Source organism: Polyergus mexicanus, unplaced genomic scaffold (genome assembly GCF_030449975.1).
Source record: "Polyergus mexicanus isolate NDT 795.1 unplaced genomic scaffold, iyPolMexi1.0 SCAF_1, whole genome shotgun sequence".
Lineage (NCBI taxonomy): Eukaryota > Metazoa > Arthropoda > Insecta > Hymenoptera > Formicidae > Polyergus > Polyergus mexicanus.
In genome coordinates, this window is record NW_027223321.1 from 10,543,336 (window position 1) to 10,558,813 (window position 15,478).

At 31.9% G+C, this 15,478-nt stretch overlaps 2 protein-coding genes across 3 annotated transcripts in view; both read right to left on the minus strand.

Moving 5' to 3' along the window:
- Positions 1-14,643, minus strand: part of LOC138934303 (uncharacterized) — a 44,640-nt gene extending 29,997 nt beyond the window's left edge. Inside the window, exon 1 of the mRNA XM_070297931.1 lies at positions 14,229-14,643. The gene's annotated coding sequence lies outside the window, so the exon portion shown is untranslated. The remainder of the gene's footprint in view (positions 1-14,228) is intronic.
- LOC138934289 (uncharacterized) overlaps positions 1-15,478 on the minus strand; it is a 255,240-nt gene that overhangs the window by 211,985 nt on the left and 27,777 nt on the right. The gene's annotated exons all lie outside the window — the stretch shown is intronic.

Below are 15,478 nucleotides of genomic sequence, written 5' to 3' on the forward strand. Positions count from 1 at the left end.
CGAGAGATGAATTGAAGAAAAGGAAAACAGGTATGCTATATATATGATGATAATTGTATGCTCATATTTCAATATAGTCAAATAAATATTTTCTCCACGCATAATGCTGCAAAGTTTCAAAAGCTATTATATATTAGGAGTATCATTTATACATTTAAGAACTAACAACCAATATATAATTCTTTTAATTAAAAAATAAATAGATATTCTTGCAAAATTTGTTTTTATCTTCTAAAAAAATTAAAATAAAGATTCCCTAATTTTCTATGGTAAAAAAAGAAAAAAAAATAATTTATCTATTTATATAATCAGAAAGTCTTGTAACATATGTATACGAAAACATTTGGCCGGCAAAATTAAGTTATAAGTCGTAATAATTCATGCGATGTTATAACTGTGAACTGCACTACTTATTTATAATAGCAAAATATCCTTACTGTATATAAAACAGAATGTCTAACGTAAACCGAAATTATTTTGAAATATTCACGATGCACGTAAACTGTTCGTCGCCAACAAAATAGCTCGCGTGATACGATATCATGCATTTGTACTCAAACGAGACGGACTTTCACTTAGAGTTTCTTCAGCTCTTGGACTTTCATAGCGAAGCTCGTTACGGAAACCTCGTTAACGGCCAGTATAAAGATATTCAGCTTCTGTCCGGTCGACGAATGACTACAGATTGGCTCTTTGCATAAAGATCTCTACTTTCGCATAACGGCTTTTGTATGCGCGTACGTAATTCTCGCAAATACACTACCTCTTTCCTCTCGAGATTTCTTCCACTTTGACAACCACGGGACAACACGATGCAACTGCGAGCCTTCGCGAATATCATAACGTTTTCGCACGATAAGAGAACAACTGTACCAAAAGTGGAGATGGTCGTCTCGTAGCGAATGCATGGCACGATAAAGGAAACAAGACGGGAATTGATTTGCGATCGGTAGCATATTCGCCACTGGTTCCGCTCTTTAATTTCGTTTCGTCTCGTTACTTGTCTACGGCTGACGTGGCTTGATAAGAAAAGATGCTTACAAAAGTTTGTTTATTACACTAATGTAAAACTTTCAGGATACTTAAAGAAATGAATGCAAAATTATAATCAATCTTTCTTTTATATACTTTTACTCTTTCATATCTTATGTACAATCTTTTCATAATTTTAAAAGATTAGCTATTCTTCAGCATCTAATTTGAAAAATATTTTAATTTCAATAAATCATTTAGAAAACATAAAATTATATTCTCTTGGGAAGAAAGGAAAATATTACAAGCTACTTCACAATATTCTTTTTATTTTTCGCGTGTCGCATTGTTGTCGTGTATAAACTTGTTTCTATTTTTTTCTTTCTCTGCTGTATCATACATTAAGTTTCATTGTGTGTGATAAGAATCAAAGTATCTCTGCATAAGAGAAAAAAAGAGAGAAAGTTTCCATTATGTACAAAAATAAACGAGCGTCGTTATTTTGCATTGGCAGGTAAAAACACAGTCTCACACGAAAATACAAAGAACTACACAAACGTAAATCTAGCTCGACCTGACGCATCTAGAAAATGTTCTATCCGCTCTGTATCTCGACTTTGTAATATTCTAAAGAATCGGATTCATCTTCATATTATCGCCTAAGCGAGCGAGAAACCGTAAATAAAATTGTGAAAAACACGTACGTACGTACGTCTATATAAAACGCAATATAAACGCGAGAAAAATATCGTAGTAATATCTATTAAAGGCAAAATGACCTAGCGTCCCTTAAAACAGCATACAAACGCAAAAAAAAGTCAAACTTAAAAATTCAAGCGGATAAAGCTCGAGATAACCTTGTCCATTAAAACTTACATAGATTTTCATCCAGCGAGAAAAGATAACTTCCTGACCGCGGAAAATGAGCGTTCAGGATAAAATAGAAGGGGAGGAGAGAAAATGAAGGCGATAGACATTGTAAAAAATAGGAAATTTCGTGTAGAGAAGTGCGTGAAAATTCTAGACGGATTGACCTAGCGTTCTATTTCTCAGTGGACTTAAAGATAGCCCTCCTTTTGGATTATTAAACTGGTTCGATCGTTCGATCGGAAACCAGTTTGCGTGATATGCTCTCTGACGATCCGTCTCGTTCGCTTGCACACGTGTGCGTGGCGCGTGAATACGACATTCTAGATTTAAGATCCGATTATGCGCCCACGAGAGAAATGCGAACAGACGAAATGTGTGGTTGAAACCGGTAGTTTTCCGGTCTGTTTCTTAACTGCGCGCGTAATCGGTCAACAATACGAAAACAGTCTAAATAATAAACGGAAAGAAAATAAAAAAATAAAATCCAATAAAAAGAAAATTCTACATCTGAACTACTATAGTGTTAGAACATGTTTACAACTTATTTATGAAAATTACGTATAGTAAAATATATGAGAATAATAAAAATAAAATTTTGTCAAATAACAATATAATAATATGTTTGAAAGTTTTATATAATAATTTAAATAATAGATATACTTTGTAAATTTTTCATAAATGTTAATTTCAGGCAATTCTGAATACCATTCTTATTCTTTAGTTTCGATTCTTAAAGTTTTTTTTTATATTTTAATATTTTGGCTTATTATTATATAATTATTTCATACAAAAATTATGAATATCGTGAAATAAAAATTATAAAAGTTTTTTCAATCAAAACTATGTGGCAGTGTTGACAAAACCGGTCACGATCTGGTAAAAAGACGAAACGAAGAACAATTCACAACGGTAAACAATCTCTATGATATCTAGGAACTAGAAATGCGTGGGCGTGTAGACAGGGTCGATACTCTTAGAGAATGACATAGAGGAAAGAAGCACAACTACCGTTTGTACTTCTTTACGTAGGAGTAACAAAATCCTACATGCAAGGAAAAAGTTGATGACGGTGTCCCTTGGCAATGAACTGGTTTTCGGATTACAACAGACAATCAAATGGAAAAGAAAAAATGTAAAGAAAGAAAAGAATCTATAAAAAATAAAATACCAAAAGAACATACTATATTTATTTTGAATAAAAAATTATAACTGAAAGAGAAGTAAGATGTCTAAAGTTTAAAATTTTCTCAATTGCAGAAAATTAATTTTTTATTACATAAATAACTTTTATCACTATACATTCATTGTATTTTAATCCCCTTAGTGGTCAATCATCACTGCTTGTCTAAAAATCAAACTTTTATAATCGTCTATTTCTAAAAGTTTTTCCATGTTTCCCATCTTTAATGCGAAAGACACTTGTCGGAATATTCTGTTTGAAATACCGTAGCAGAAACACACGCGACCATGCAAAATACAAGCAGCAAAAGAAGAGACAAAAAAATATGAGAGCCAGAGGAAGTAGACGGAGGAGTCGGACGATGTCTTACATAATAGTTGGCAGTTGGCACAATTCTCTCGCACGACTGTCGCTTATTCGCGCGTAAAATTTGCGCGAGGCTAAGGGTGTATTCACACACAATTAACTTTACAGAAAACAGAGCCAGAAGTCAGAGATTTCGCAATATTCTTTTGTTTTTAGTCCGACAAAAAATTGTCTTAATTAATTCAATGTTTCTTTCTCTCTGTTTCAGCATATAAAACATAATTAAAAATAACAAATACGGTAATAAAGCATAGTTTCTAAATAATTATCAGCGAATTTATAAAAAAAAGTCTTTATCGATTATCGCAAAATTAATTAAAACTCAATTTTCGACTCAAAAATTATTACGATATCATTATGATTCTATCAAGATGCTATCGAGTTTCAATAAGAAAAAGCGTAAGGGAAGCAGAAAGAAAGTGACGCCAAATTGAGGCCGACGGACGATCTTGAACGGACATCTAAGAACCGCCGGTTAATTGCACATAATCGATAATAATCGAATATCGGACGGGGCTTGAAACGAGGCGGCGCGCCAAAGTGGCTGGTATATAAATAATCGCTTGCGCTTCCAGAGGTTGCCGATCCTCAGCATATACAGAACAACGAATCAACCACAACGGCAAACATGTAAATGTTGTGCGTACGAACATTTACGAACGCGATGAACAAGTGTACCGAAAATAGACAACGCGTCTCTCTCTCCATTCGATTCACAAAGCGAGATTCAAGCTTTGTCTATCTTGGCGAACATACATCTAGACTGAAAAAAAATTATATTTTTTGGAAAATTATAAAACTCGAAGCACTTTAACGATATTATTCACTAAAGATTTCTTCTTCCGGCAAAAGATTTTTTCTTTCTCAAGAAAAAGCCAAGGACTTCGTTAAACGATTAATTAAATTGTTCCACTTCACCAGACTTCGCTTTCTTTCAGTTATTATAAGAAGACTTTAAAAAAAATTTTATATAGTTTTCAGCACAATTTCTCCAAAATGGATACAAACATGCAATTGTAAACTTTACGGGAGTTTATAGAGTTAATCCTAAAAAATAGAGAAACTATAAAAAGGTGAGCTTTCCATTCATATGTAATAAAGACTGTTATTTTATCGTATGGTATAAATACAGATAATTATGGAAAATTAGCCTTGCACAGAAAGCATCGTGCGCGGTCCAATTACGACATAAAATACCCATAGATGTATATCGAAACTCATCGTAAAAGGAAAATAGAAACATCATAGCATGCGTATTAATTCTGGATGGCAGCCAGAAGTCAATTTCATCTGGGAACTTACTTTAACCACCGACTGATTAATTAAATTTTACGATTTAGGGCGAACTTGCCTTGTAATAGAACGATATCGCAATCAGACAAATTTCTCACGATTCCTAGAAAATAACGCGGAGAATATCAAACGATAGGCCTCATGATTAAAACAATTGCTTCTTTGCGTCGTCGAAATTAATTATCACGGAAGTATAAGGTGAATACATTCTTACATGAACAACGTGACTAGAAGTGTGAAATTATATAATGTTTTACTAACGTAAAGTAAAAGTTATCTCGACTCAATAGTAAAATAAACAAATAAAATAACTAATAATAATTATAAAGCGTAAAATAGTAGAGAGCCTCAAAAAGTAAATTAATCAATTATTTTAAAGAACAATCTTTCTGACAAGATTCATGAAATAATAAATATATGCATAATTTGATACAGATAAAATAACCAAATAAAATTTGAAAGGAAACTAAAAATTTTGAAATTTTAAATCAACAAAAATGATCAAAAACTTGAATGAATGCATATTCGAATATCCCATAACATCCCAAAAATTCGAACCATCTCATAAAACTATCGCTTCACTGTCTGCGGAAGCAGACAATAGTTTCCTCTTGCATCGAGAAAAGGGATTGTAACTTTTAACAAGGCTCAGAGCCCAGGTAAAAAAGGACGAGTTCAAAGCGGTAGGTATCTCGGCACAAAAGGAACGAATTATGATTTCGATGTGGGAGTAAAAAGGACGAAAGAAGACAAGAGTACAACTGGTGAACCGAGAGAAAGAGACTATAAAGGGGATTTCATGAGACAAAAGATCTCGAGTATTCTGAGATTCGCGTAGTAATTGGTCAATCTCTCGTCTTTTTTCTTTTCCATCTTTTTTTAAATCCGCCGCATTCTAGCAAATAGCATCGAACTAATTCTCATAGAGTATTCCAATAGTACACTATATTTATTATTGATTGAATATTTCTATTAATTTTTTTTTCAGACATATTGATCACTTCAAATATATCCTTGAAAGTATTCACATTCAAGAGATTTATTAATTAAAAGCAAACAGACGAGATATTTAGATTTCGTATATAACTTGTATTCTTATTCTATCGTAGCCGAAAATATCGATATGTAAAACAATTTATAAATAAATCTTATTTTCTTCTAATATAACATTAGTAAAGCTTTATAATTAATTTTCTATCTTAAAAATGTTTCGTAGAAATTGACGTAAAAGCGAAGTTTAGATTGCCATCTGTAAGGAAGTCCATTTTGCAAGCTTATTACGGTGAGGAAAGTTCTCGTTTCGCGCAATTCAAACAATTCTGCTCAATTGAAAAACTTCCTAATTGTCAACGTATTAAATACAATTATTCAAGAAAATGGAAAGTTTTCGCAAATATTTCAGTTAAGAATAATATGTATAATTTTTTTTTTTTTTTTTTTTAGTTGACGTAATTCCCAAAGACGCGCAGTATTTAACCGCCAATCAACGATATTACAAAGTTAAGCTTAATATCTCAAACGCGCGATATTGTTTGACAATTTGCGATAATACAAACAAACTCGCACACACGTTGTGCATTCTCTATGTACGCTCAACAAACATTTACGTCTGTTCCGCAAATTTGAACAAAATTTCATTAAACATTACGCGCTCTCTCTCTCTCTCTCTTTGTCCCTTCCTCGCTTCGTTATATGACTTGAATGCTAATAAAATAAACAAGCGTAACTTTAGATAAGTTTTAGCGCGAGTAATGCGAAATCTTCGCGAATCTCTTGCGTTACGTTATTTGAATTTTGTATAATATGAAATAGCTATTTTCTGTTGCATTCGATGAGTGTCATACGAATATATAAATGTATACGCTTTGCATAACTCTGTTGTAAATTTATACTATACAACTATGATTTTGGCTCGATCGTCAAAATTTTTGGCATGATAATTTATTTTACTTTGTCTCGTTGTGCGATTGGTAAAGTCGCTTTGTGATCTCGCTTTAAGCATCATTTTGCTGCACGCACGTTATAATATTCGCTCTTTTTCTTCCATAAATTTAACGTACGGCCCCGCCACGTTGCGTAATCCCTCTAGGCGTTATATCGCGTGCATGATGTAACATATGGATAAACGTGTGCAAATGCTACTTGTATTACATCGTCTATTAAACGAGAAATCCGTGCCGCTTTCGTGTTATGATAAATATATCAAAAAATTATATGTGATAATGTAGAAAAAATAGATATATAATAATTTTTTTCAATATACATATAATTATTTTTCGCTTTTTCATAAATTACATTGACTATTAACCGATAAATATTTATACAGATTTTTAACAGGAATTTAATGAAATTTATTTAATTAGTCAATCTAAAAGTATATGCGAAAAAACTATTTGTTAAAGATTGATAAAGGGGCCAAACAAATATTTTCTATAAATGCAATTCCAATATAAATAAGAAAAAAAAGACTATAATATAAACAACATTTATTGAAAAATAATCATTTTGTGAGAGAGAAAAATTTCTTCCAAAATATTTCTCAAACTATAATATAACGCAAACTTTTATTGCAATGCAATTCCATGCGCTTTCTTTCTGAGCAAACTATACCATCGGTTAGGTCGGTCCAACGCCCCATGAAAACGCTTCTCGAAACCGATACCCAACGGCAATGACGAATTAACATCGTGCTTCTCTGCACCAAACTTTTGACCACACACTGCCTTATTAAATTACAAGTTATTGCTATGGATATATTTCCGCATTGTGATTCGAAGTGATTCGATCACATCGAGACTACAAGATGAATAATGCAAACATTATATTATGTTCTAAAAAGTATAAATTTTAATATTTTTTTTTTATCACAGACAAAGTTTGAAAAATTTTTTTAATGATTACAAATTATTTGACAAATGTCTAAATACATTTTTTTAGCAATTTGATCAAACAAACTACAATCTTTTCAAACTATTTTCTTTATTAATTTTTCAATTTTCCACTAAAATATTTTTTGTCCAAATATTTTTTATTCTAAAAATTATAAAGATCTATTAATTTTCAATTGTTTATAACTTAAAAAAATACCATTGTATCATAGTTTTTATTTCCAATATATACGATTTCAAAAAATGAATTGCGCATTGTTTGAAATAATTTTGTATAAAAATAAAAAATGTTTATAACTTTATAAATATTCCCAACAATTTAAGTATTATACAAAAAAAAAAATTTATAATTACCCAACTATTTTCTTGAACGAATATATATATATATATAAAATTTACAAAGAGCGTTCTAAGAACAATCATTGATTTATGAAGAATGTTACGATATCAAGATTTTTGACTAGACTCACCCACTGAATCAACATTCACTTCGCCTCAATACACTTATACTGAAACGATAGAGATAAAAGATAAGTCAACGTAATTCTACAACGCGCGATGAGAAAACACGTAGTATAAAATAAATCGAAAAAGATGTATAATATGTATAAAAAAATGAATTATGTAAATCGGGATGCAAACGATAAAGTAAACTGACGATTAAACGAACATTAAAAAGATATCCCGAAGTCTAATAACCGCTGCGTTCGATCGCAAATGGAATTAACCTTGATCTCTCTCCTGCATGTACGAGATATTCATAGATTATCTTGATTATTAAGGTCAACTTCTATGAATTGCATAGAACTGAATGCTCATGATCGTATTTATGCGTTGCAGCCTTTCTAGAAAACAAATCCCACTTGTTCTCCAGTTCGTACATATTTGCGAGCAATACTAATCACGCAATTATTTATTAACTTAATTATGAGTCAGATGGAATCAATGTAAGAACTTGAAATCAAATTTTAATGTCTCTTACACAATTAATCCGCGATATAATTAAAGTATAAAATAATTTTAAAAAACATTAAACATATAAAAATAATTTTTTCATTTCGCCCATTTTTATTTTGCCTCGATTTGATAAAAATTATCAAAATTTCTCATAAAATTTTTATTTCCTCTTCTCTTTATTATTTCTTATCTCTTTTAATTGAAAAATAATACAAAGTTGCATATTATTAATATTAAGTGAGAAACATTTTTTTATATCGAATATTGTTTGTTCGTATCTCATAGTTATCTTAACGTCACGTGCGACAATTTGTCACATAGTTGCAAGCAAATGGCGATCATAAAATCTTACGCGTACGCGTCGGTGTAATCTTAACGCACTAGCTAATCATGAAACTTGCGTAACATGTCGTATAACATGAAAGCGTTACGAGTGTAACGAAAAACGCAGGTATAACATGGACAATAGATATACGACATATGACAATATTAACTAGTTAAAAGAAATACGTAGAGAAACGAGCAGTAATAGCTACTTATGTGACTGTAATATAACATATAATTATACTGAAAAAAATTCATCTTTAGCACTCTCACAAAATTAATTTAATTTTATTATTATTGATATATTATTTGCGTTTCGACAATTTTTTTAATCGAAAATCTCGCGCGAAATATTAAAATGTAGTAATTTAATCTACAAAATTTCTCTCTCAATACCAATATCAATTTGATTATTTGTGCATATATATTAATCATTTTTTATGGACCAGATTCAATTTCCAAAAACTCGTGAAAACTGATATTATTAATATTAATTTTCACGAACTATTTTTATTTTTATTTAAAAAATTACAATATCTAAAAAGAACCTAACTTTTATCATTCTCGAAAAAAATAACTGATATTAATATGTATGATAATTTATGGAGATGTTCCTTATTTGACAGTTTTATTACGTCACATAATAATGTTATAAAAAACATCAAAATTTCTGTTTGCTTTCAATTCAAAGGCGCTCTGAATAAATTTGCATATAATATCTTACCTTGATTATTAATCAAATTGATCTCTAGTAACGATGAATGAGAACAGGGGAAAGGGAGAAAGGGAAATAGTTTAATCAACTAATTTTCTCCGCCCCATCCCGTTTCAGATAAATTCTCGGATAAATTCCATTCCATTTCTATTGCATTGTACGAGATCACAATGAGAGAATAAAAATGCCGAATAGCGAAATGAGCGTTATCATACGCATTTACCATTCACTCGGAACATATGATTATTACTCTGCACGCGACATTTGCGTCAATCGTACTTTCCGATCAAACTTTCCGGTTAAACTTTCCAAGTTTTTGTATATTCCGGAAATCATGCTCTGATTTAAACGAAACGAATCAATAATAACAGTTCTTATCCATACAATTTCATTTTGCTATTTGCTCATAAAATATATACAAATTATTGCAAAAATTGCAAAAATGTGATGGTTTGCACAAGTGCAGTTCTTATAAATAAAATAACAGTACGCAATAATATATTTAATATTTCTGTAACATAAACTGTGAAACCACTTGCATAAATATGAACAAGAGTGAATGATAGAAATCTCGTTTCTTCAGATTAAATTGACAGGGAGAAAGAAAAGGAAGAGGGGGAGACTGAGAGATAGAGGGAGGACTGAATTTAAAAGGGGTACGAGCAGATGGGGATTACGACACACAGGCATGTCTAGCATTTAACCCCACGTAGTACGCGCGTTTCGCCGGCTGATTTCGAACTCTACCTTGACGCCAGGGATATTATTCAACGAATAAAAAGCACGTGAGAGGGAAAAATAAAGGACTGCCTGCAGAGCCATACGGCGCACTCCGAAATTATTAATTATGCTTGCCGTGCACGGACATCCACGTACACCCGGCTATCCGTGGCTGGCGTATGCTTCAGGTCATTTCGATCCCGCCGTACAAAAAAAGAGAAAGCACGGTGCACATCGCGAGGAGATTATATCCGTTATTTTTTTTCGCCGCTGCGATCTCACCCGAAAAAAGTGCATGAATGAAACCGGCAATTTCTGACACGCGGGAATGTCATCGAAATTTGTGTTGCCGATTCGGTTACGAATTACAATATATTGTTACGAACCGTTTCGTAAATTTTCAAGAAATCCGTTTTTAAAATCGGATTATGAATGTGACACGAAATAAAAACGTAGTGTACTTTGATCTCATTTTGCATCATTATATTGTATTATCGCAAATGAATCATATTATGTATCCGATGACATCGCGTTGGTTGGAATGTTTTGGAATGGAAAGTATTGCAGTTATATATTATTAAAATAACGTCAGTATCATTCGATAATACGTTTGATAATAAAACAAATATGTAAAAAAAACATACATTTGTTTTTAAAAAAACTATAAAATTTCTTTACGATTTAGACGATATTAATTAATTATTTTAATTTATGGATACAACATTTCAATTACGTTGATTTGTTGATATTGGTTTGGATATGATTATTCAATCTAAAAATAAAATTTGACATTTTGTTTAATCTTGATGGACATGCAAAATTTAATTTAATATTTTATAACAGAGAGAGAACATAAGCTAATACAAAATGTTTATATTTTATAATATTCACTTTTATTATATATTATATATAAAATATAAAACTTAAATAAATTTTTAAATATAAATGTGTTTTTCATTTAATTAAATAAAATCAATTTAGTGAGTTGCTATTATTCAACCGTAAAAATATTAATTTATAATTTATAATTAAAATGTAGACTTATAATTCGCACGAGATGTTATTAATGTATTTTAATTTAATCGATAATCTGATAAATATAAATAGCTATATGTAATTCATTATAATATGTATGTTATTCTTAAAATTTATAAATGGTATTTAATTTTTAACATGTAACAATAATTGACATACGCACGTGCTAACTAATCTATCAACGTCATAGTACTCTCAGATAACCATCAAATTTTCCGAAACAACTTTTCGCCAAAAGTTGTCTAATTGTACGAAATAATAAACAGGTTTAAAATAATCGATAAATGATAAATAAATTCGTATGATTTTTTGACGCGGCCAATAAAAAACTATTGACTTAGATCCTTGCAAATTGTCGAAGCATCGCTTCCGCTGTACCGTGATAAAAGCGAACGGGCGCGGAATTTGCGATTCGCTGTCTCTTTCGGCACGATCGATTAAGTCTATAAGTTTGAATGATGAATTACGCTTCAATTGGCGACAGTTTGTTCGATGCACGATTTCCTAACACGAAGATCATAACTACTATATTCCTTACCATTAAGGATAAAAAAATACAACAGAGTTGTTTGCAAGTGTAAAATAGTTTAATTAATTTTTTCATAATTCTCATACATTGAATAGCAGTATACGTAATATTTCAAGTTTTCTCCAAGCAATGCATTTACAATAAATGCGTCAACTCCGCCCTTAATGATCACGCGAATCATTCGTCATATCATAAAGAAGTACAAGATAATTAACCATGATTATATCTACAAATAACGTTACGTCCGCTTCGAAACGCATGTTTGAAATAGCGACCGGCGTCGTCATAATTATGCCAATTAAAATCACATGACCTCTTATAAAAACTGATTCATTTTTTTTTAATTATAAATATATGATGTTTCCATTATAATGATGTACGGATATAACTAATTAAAAGAATAACTGAAATAAATCTGTGAAAACGCGCAACTAAAATTTTATTGTACATTTTTCTTGCTATTCGATATTTTTTTGATTCTTGCGGAAAATTATTTCAGAATATCAGCCGTGTTTGTTATATTGATAATTATATGATAAAGACGTTTTTCTTATCGTATCGTGGATTATACACACGGATGTAATTTTCAATCGATTAATTTGCAAGCTCGCGACAAAATATTCATAATTTATTCGTGAAGAATACGCTGGTATACACTCACAGTCATTACCGTATTTAGGTCATCGTTGCGTTCGACTCGTGATGGATTCCGTCTCTCGTACGACTCGCGAATATTAAGAGGAGCTCTTAATGGCTTAACGCGTAATATGCTCGCACGCAGGCATGCGCGCGTAATTTAATACCCAGTATCTCTAGTCTGTCTTACAATGACCAACGTATTGAGACTTGAGACGCATACGCGCGAAAAACGCGAACAACAGGTGCGCTCGACTTGCGAACGTGACGTACTATGACGTTGAACTTTCCAGACATGTGCGTTTGCCAAGACAGGTGAACAAAAAAAAACATCGATATCTCGTCAAAGTTCCATAAAAGAATAACCTTCCAAACTCTAAAAATACGAATATTTACATTAAATAAACGTATAACTTTTTTTATAGTATATATGAATCTATGCGCATTTTCCAATTTTTTTTTCCATTATGTAAAGATTAATTAAAAATCTAATCTTTTTTAAAATAATTATTTAAAAGAATTTTATTGCGAGCTTTGACGTGTATCGAATTACGAGCTCAACACGAATAATCATAAACTAAACGTAAAGTGTTACAACTTCGTTCAAGGATACATGGATGCATGTGGCATAAATATAAAAATAGAATTGCAAATGTATTAAAAAGAATGTCCGAAAAGTCTTAAAAATAAACATTTTTTATGCAATGCGAAATAATAACTTGCAAGATAAAAAACAAGTGAGTCATCTAGAATTTAATTAAATTTAAAGCAAAATTTAAATTCAAATAATAAATTATTAAATTCCAAGTTCAATTTAATTTTAATTTAAATAACAAATTACTTAATTATTTTTTAATTATTAATCAAATAATTTATTGACTAATTAAATTTTTAAGGTAAAATTAAAATTTTACTGAAATTTGAAATTATAAAATAAGAAATAAGATTGGTTTTTTTTTTCTTAATATTATATAAATATATACATCGATATAAATACAGACATATATTCATAGTTGTATTGAAAATGTCAAACATTATGAACATTAATCATTGCGCCATCAAAAAGTTTAGCCGTTTTCAAAAACATAATAAATACAAATATTAAATTCTAGTCAAGATAATAAAAAAATAAAAATCTTTTAAAATTTTAAAAATACATGAAATCTGCATAAAATAGCAATTATCCGGATATACAATATGATTATATAGAAATCAAATATATATATATATATATATATCAATCTTATTAAATATTGGTAAAAAAATCTTTTTTTACAGGTATAAAAGAAACATAAAATTATATTTCGATGTGCAAAATATCGCTATTAAAAAGAGAGCGGGACAAATATTGCAGAAATAAATCGTATCGGTTTATGTTTATTAAAACGAAATACGTTGAACAAATGTAATGATCTTGAAAATCGTCAAATAAAATCGTATAAATAATGCCTCGATACGTGGTACGTCCGCTTCAAAATACGCGCGGCTCCCACGGTCATCGGAGCGTGGAACGTATACGCATACACGCTGCACGCGAGAAGTAAACGCGAGTGCGAGAGAGGAAGAACGAAAGCAACACAACCAAATACCAATTCTCCTATTTCGGAACAGTGACTCGTTACATTGACAAAACAAAATTTCGTTCCACCCACTGCGCTCTCATTTTACATTCGTGTTAACCGCGAGAAGTTGTACACGCATCCATGATCCTCGCGAGCGTAGCGTAGTCATCACATGACATACCTGCGTTTCGGAGAGTCGCGAATTCGAATTTCAACTTGTCGCTGAATGCGCCTCCAGTAATCCAAAGAGCACACAGGAACACGACACGTTTCTCTCACTACGCGCACACCGCCGGCTGAATAAACGGACAAGTGATTTCCGTGCGAAAACCCGTCCGCGAGAGATGTGAGACGGAAGCGCAATGAAATCAGCGACACACACAGAAAATCGAAAACGCAGAGGACGCGGCGCGAAATTAAACTGCGCCGAACGAAAATCTAAACTTACGCGATCGTACAAATACCGCGACAAGTCGCGGCGACGCGTCTTTCCCGAGGCTTCGCGATCGCAACATTAATGTAAATTTTCACGGAAATATGCGTTCACGCGGGGACGCGATGAGATACGACGCGTGACACGGTCCTCGCGACGCAAGCGCTAGTGACGGACTGACAACCGTGACGTGAGCCGTGAGCCGTGACCTGCGCAGCCCCACGCGCCGTATCCCCACTCCCCTCCCCATTTGCCAGCCTGCTTGCCTGCCTGTGCCTGCCTGCCTGCCTGCCTGCCTGCCTGCCTGTCTTGCCTACCTCTCTTCGCGGGCATCCGCTCCAACGCATGATTATACGTTAGGTACTCTGATGTACGCGAATTTTTACGATCCGCTTTTTTCTTTTCCTTTAATTTGCATCGTTTATCTAAAATATTATTATTATATTAATTATTTTATACGCAAAGATTGATAAATGAATAATGTCGGCGTGGGATAGGACATCTGTCGTACGAAAGAGGTATCTAAATGTTGAATTATTACTAGTTGTGTGCATTATTAGTGATTTCAAAATATCTAGTTTATGGTGCAATTCGCATTTTATTTTCACTCTCATCTCATCGGTCGAGAGTTTAATCCATAATTTCATAGAAAATTCATATATGAATATTAGATTCTTAATTTTCATATCAAATTAGAATAGACGTCAAAATAACATTGCCTGCACGATTAATATCTCTCATGTATTTTATACAATCAAAGTATGTCTACCATACATATATCGACGCAACACAATAGCAAATATATACCAGACTATTATTAGAGACATAAACCTGTAGAATCAAATCTATTTATTTACTACGTACTTATACATTCTTAAATCATAACCATATTAAATGAGACTCTTCGATTGACTTAAACATTTCTTTGGCGCCAAACAAATTTACAAACGTAGCTCAAGGTTAGGTGAAGAAACGAACGATTATGCCTTCTACGCCGA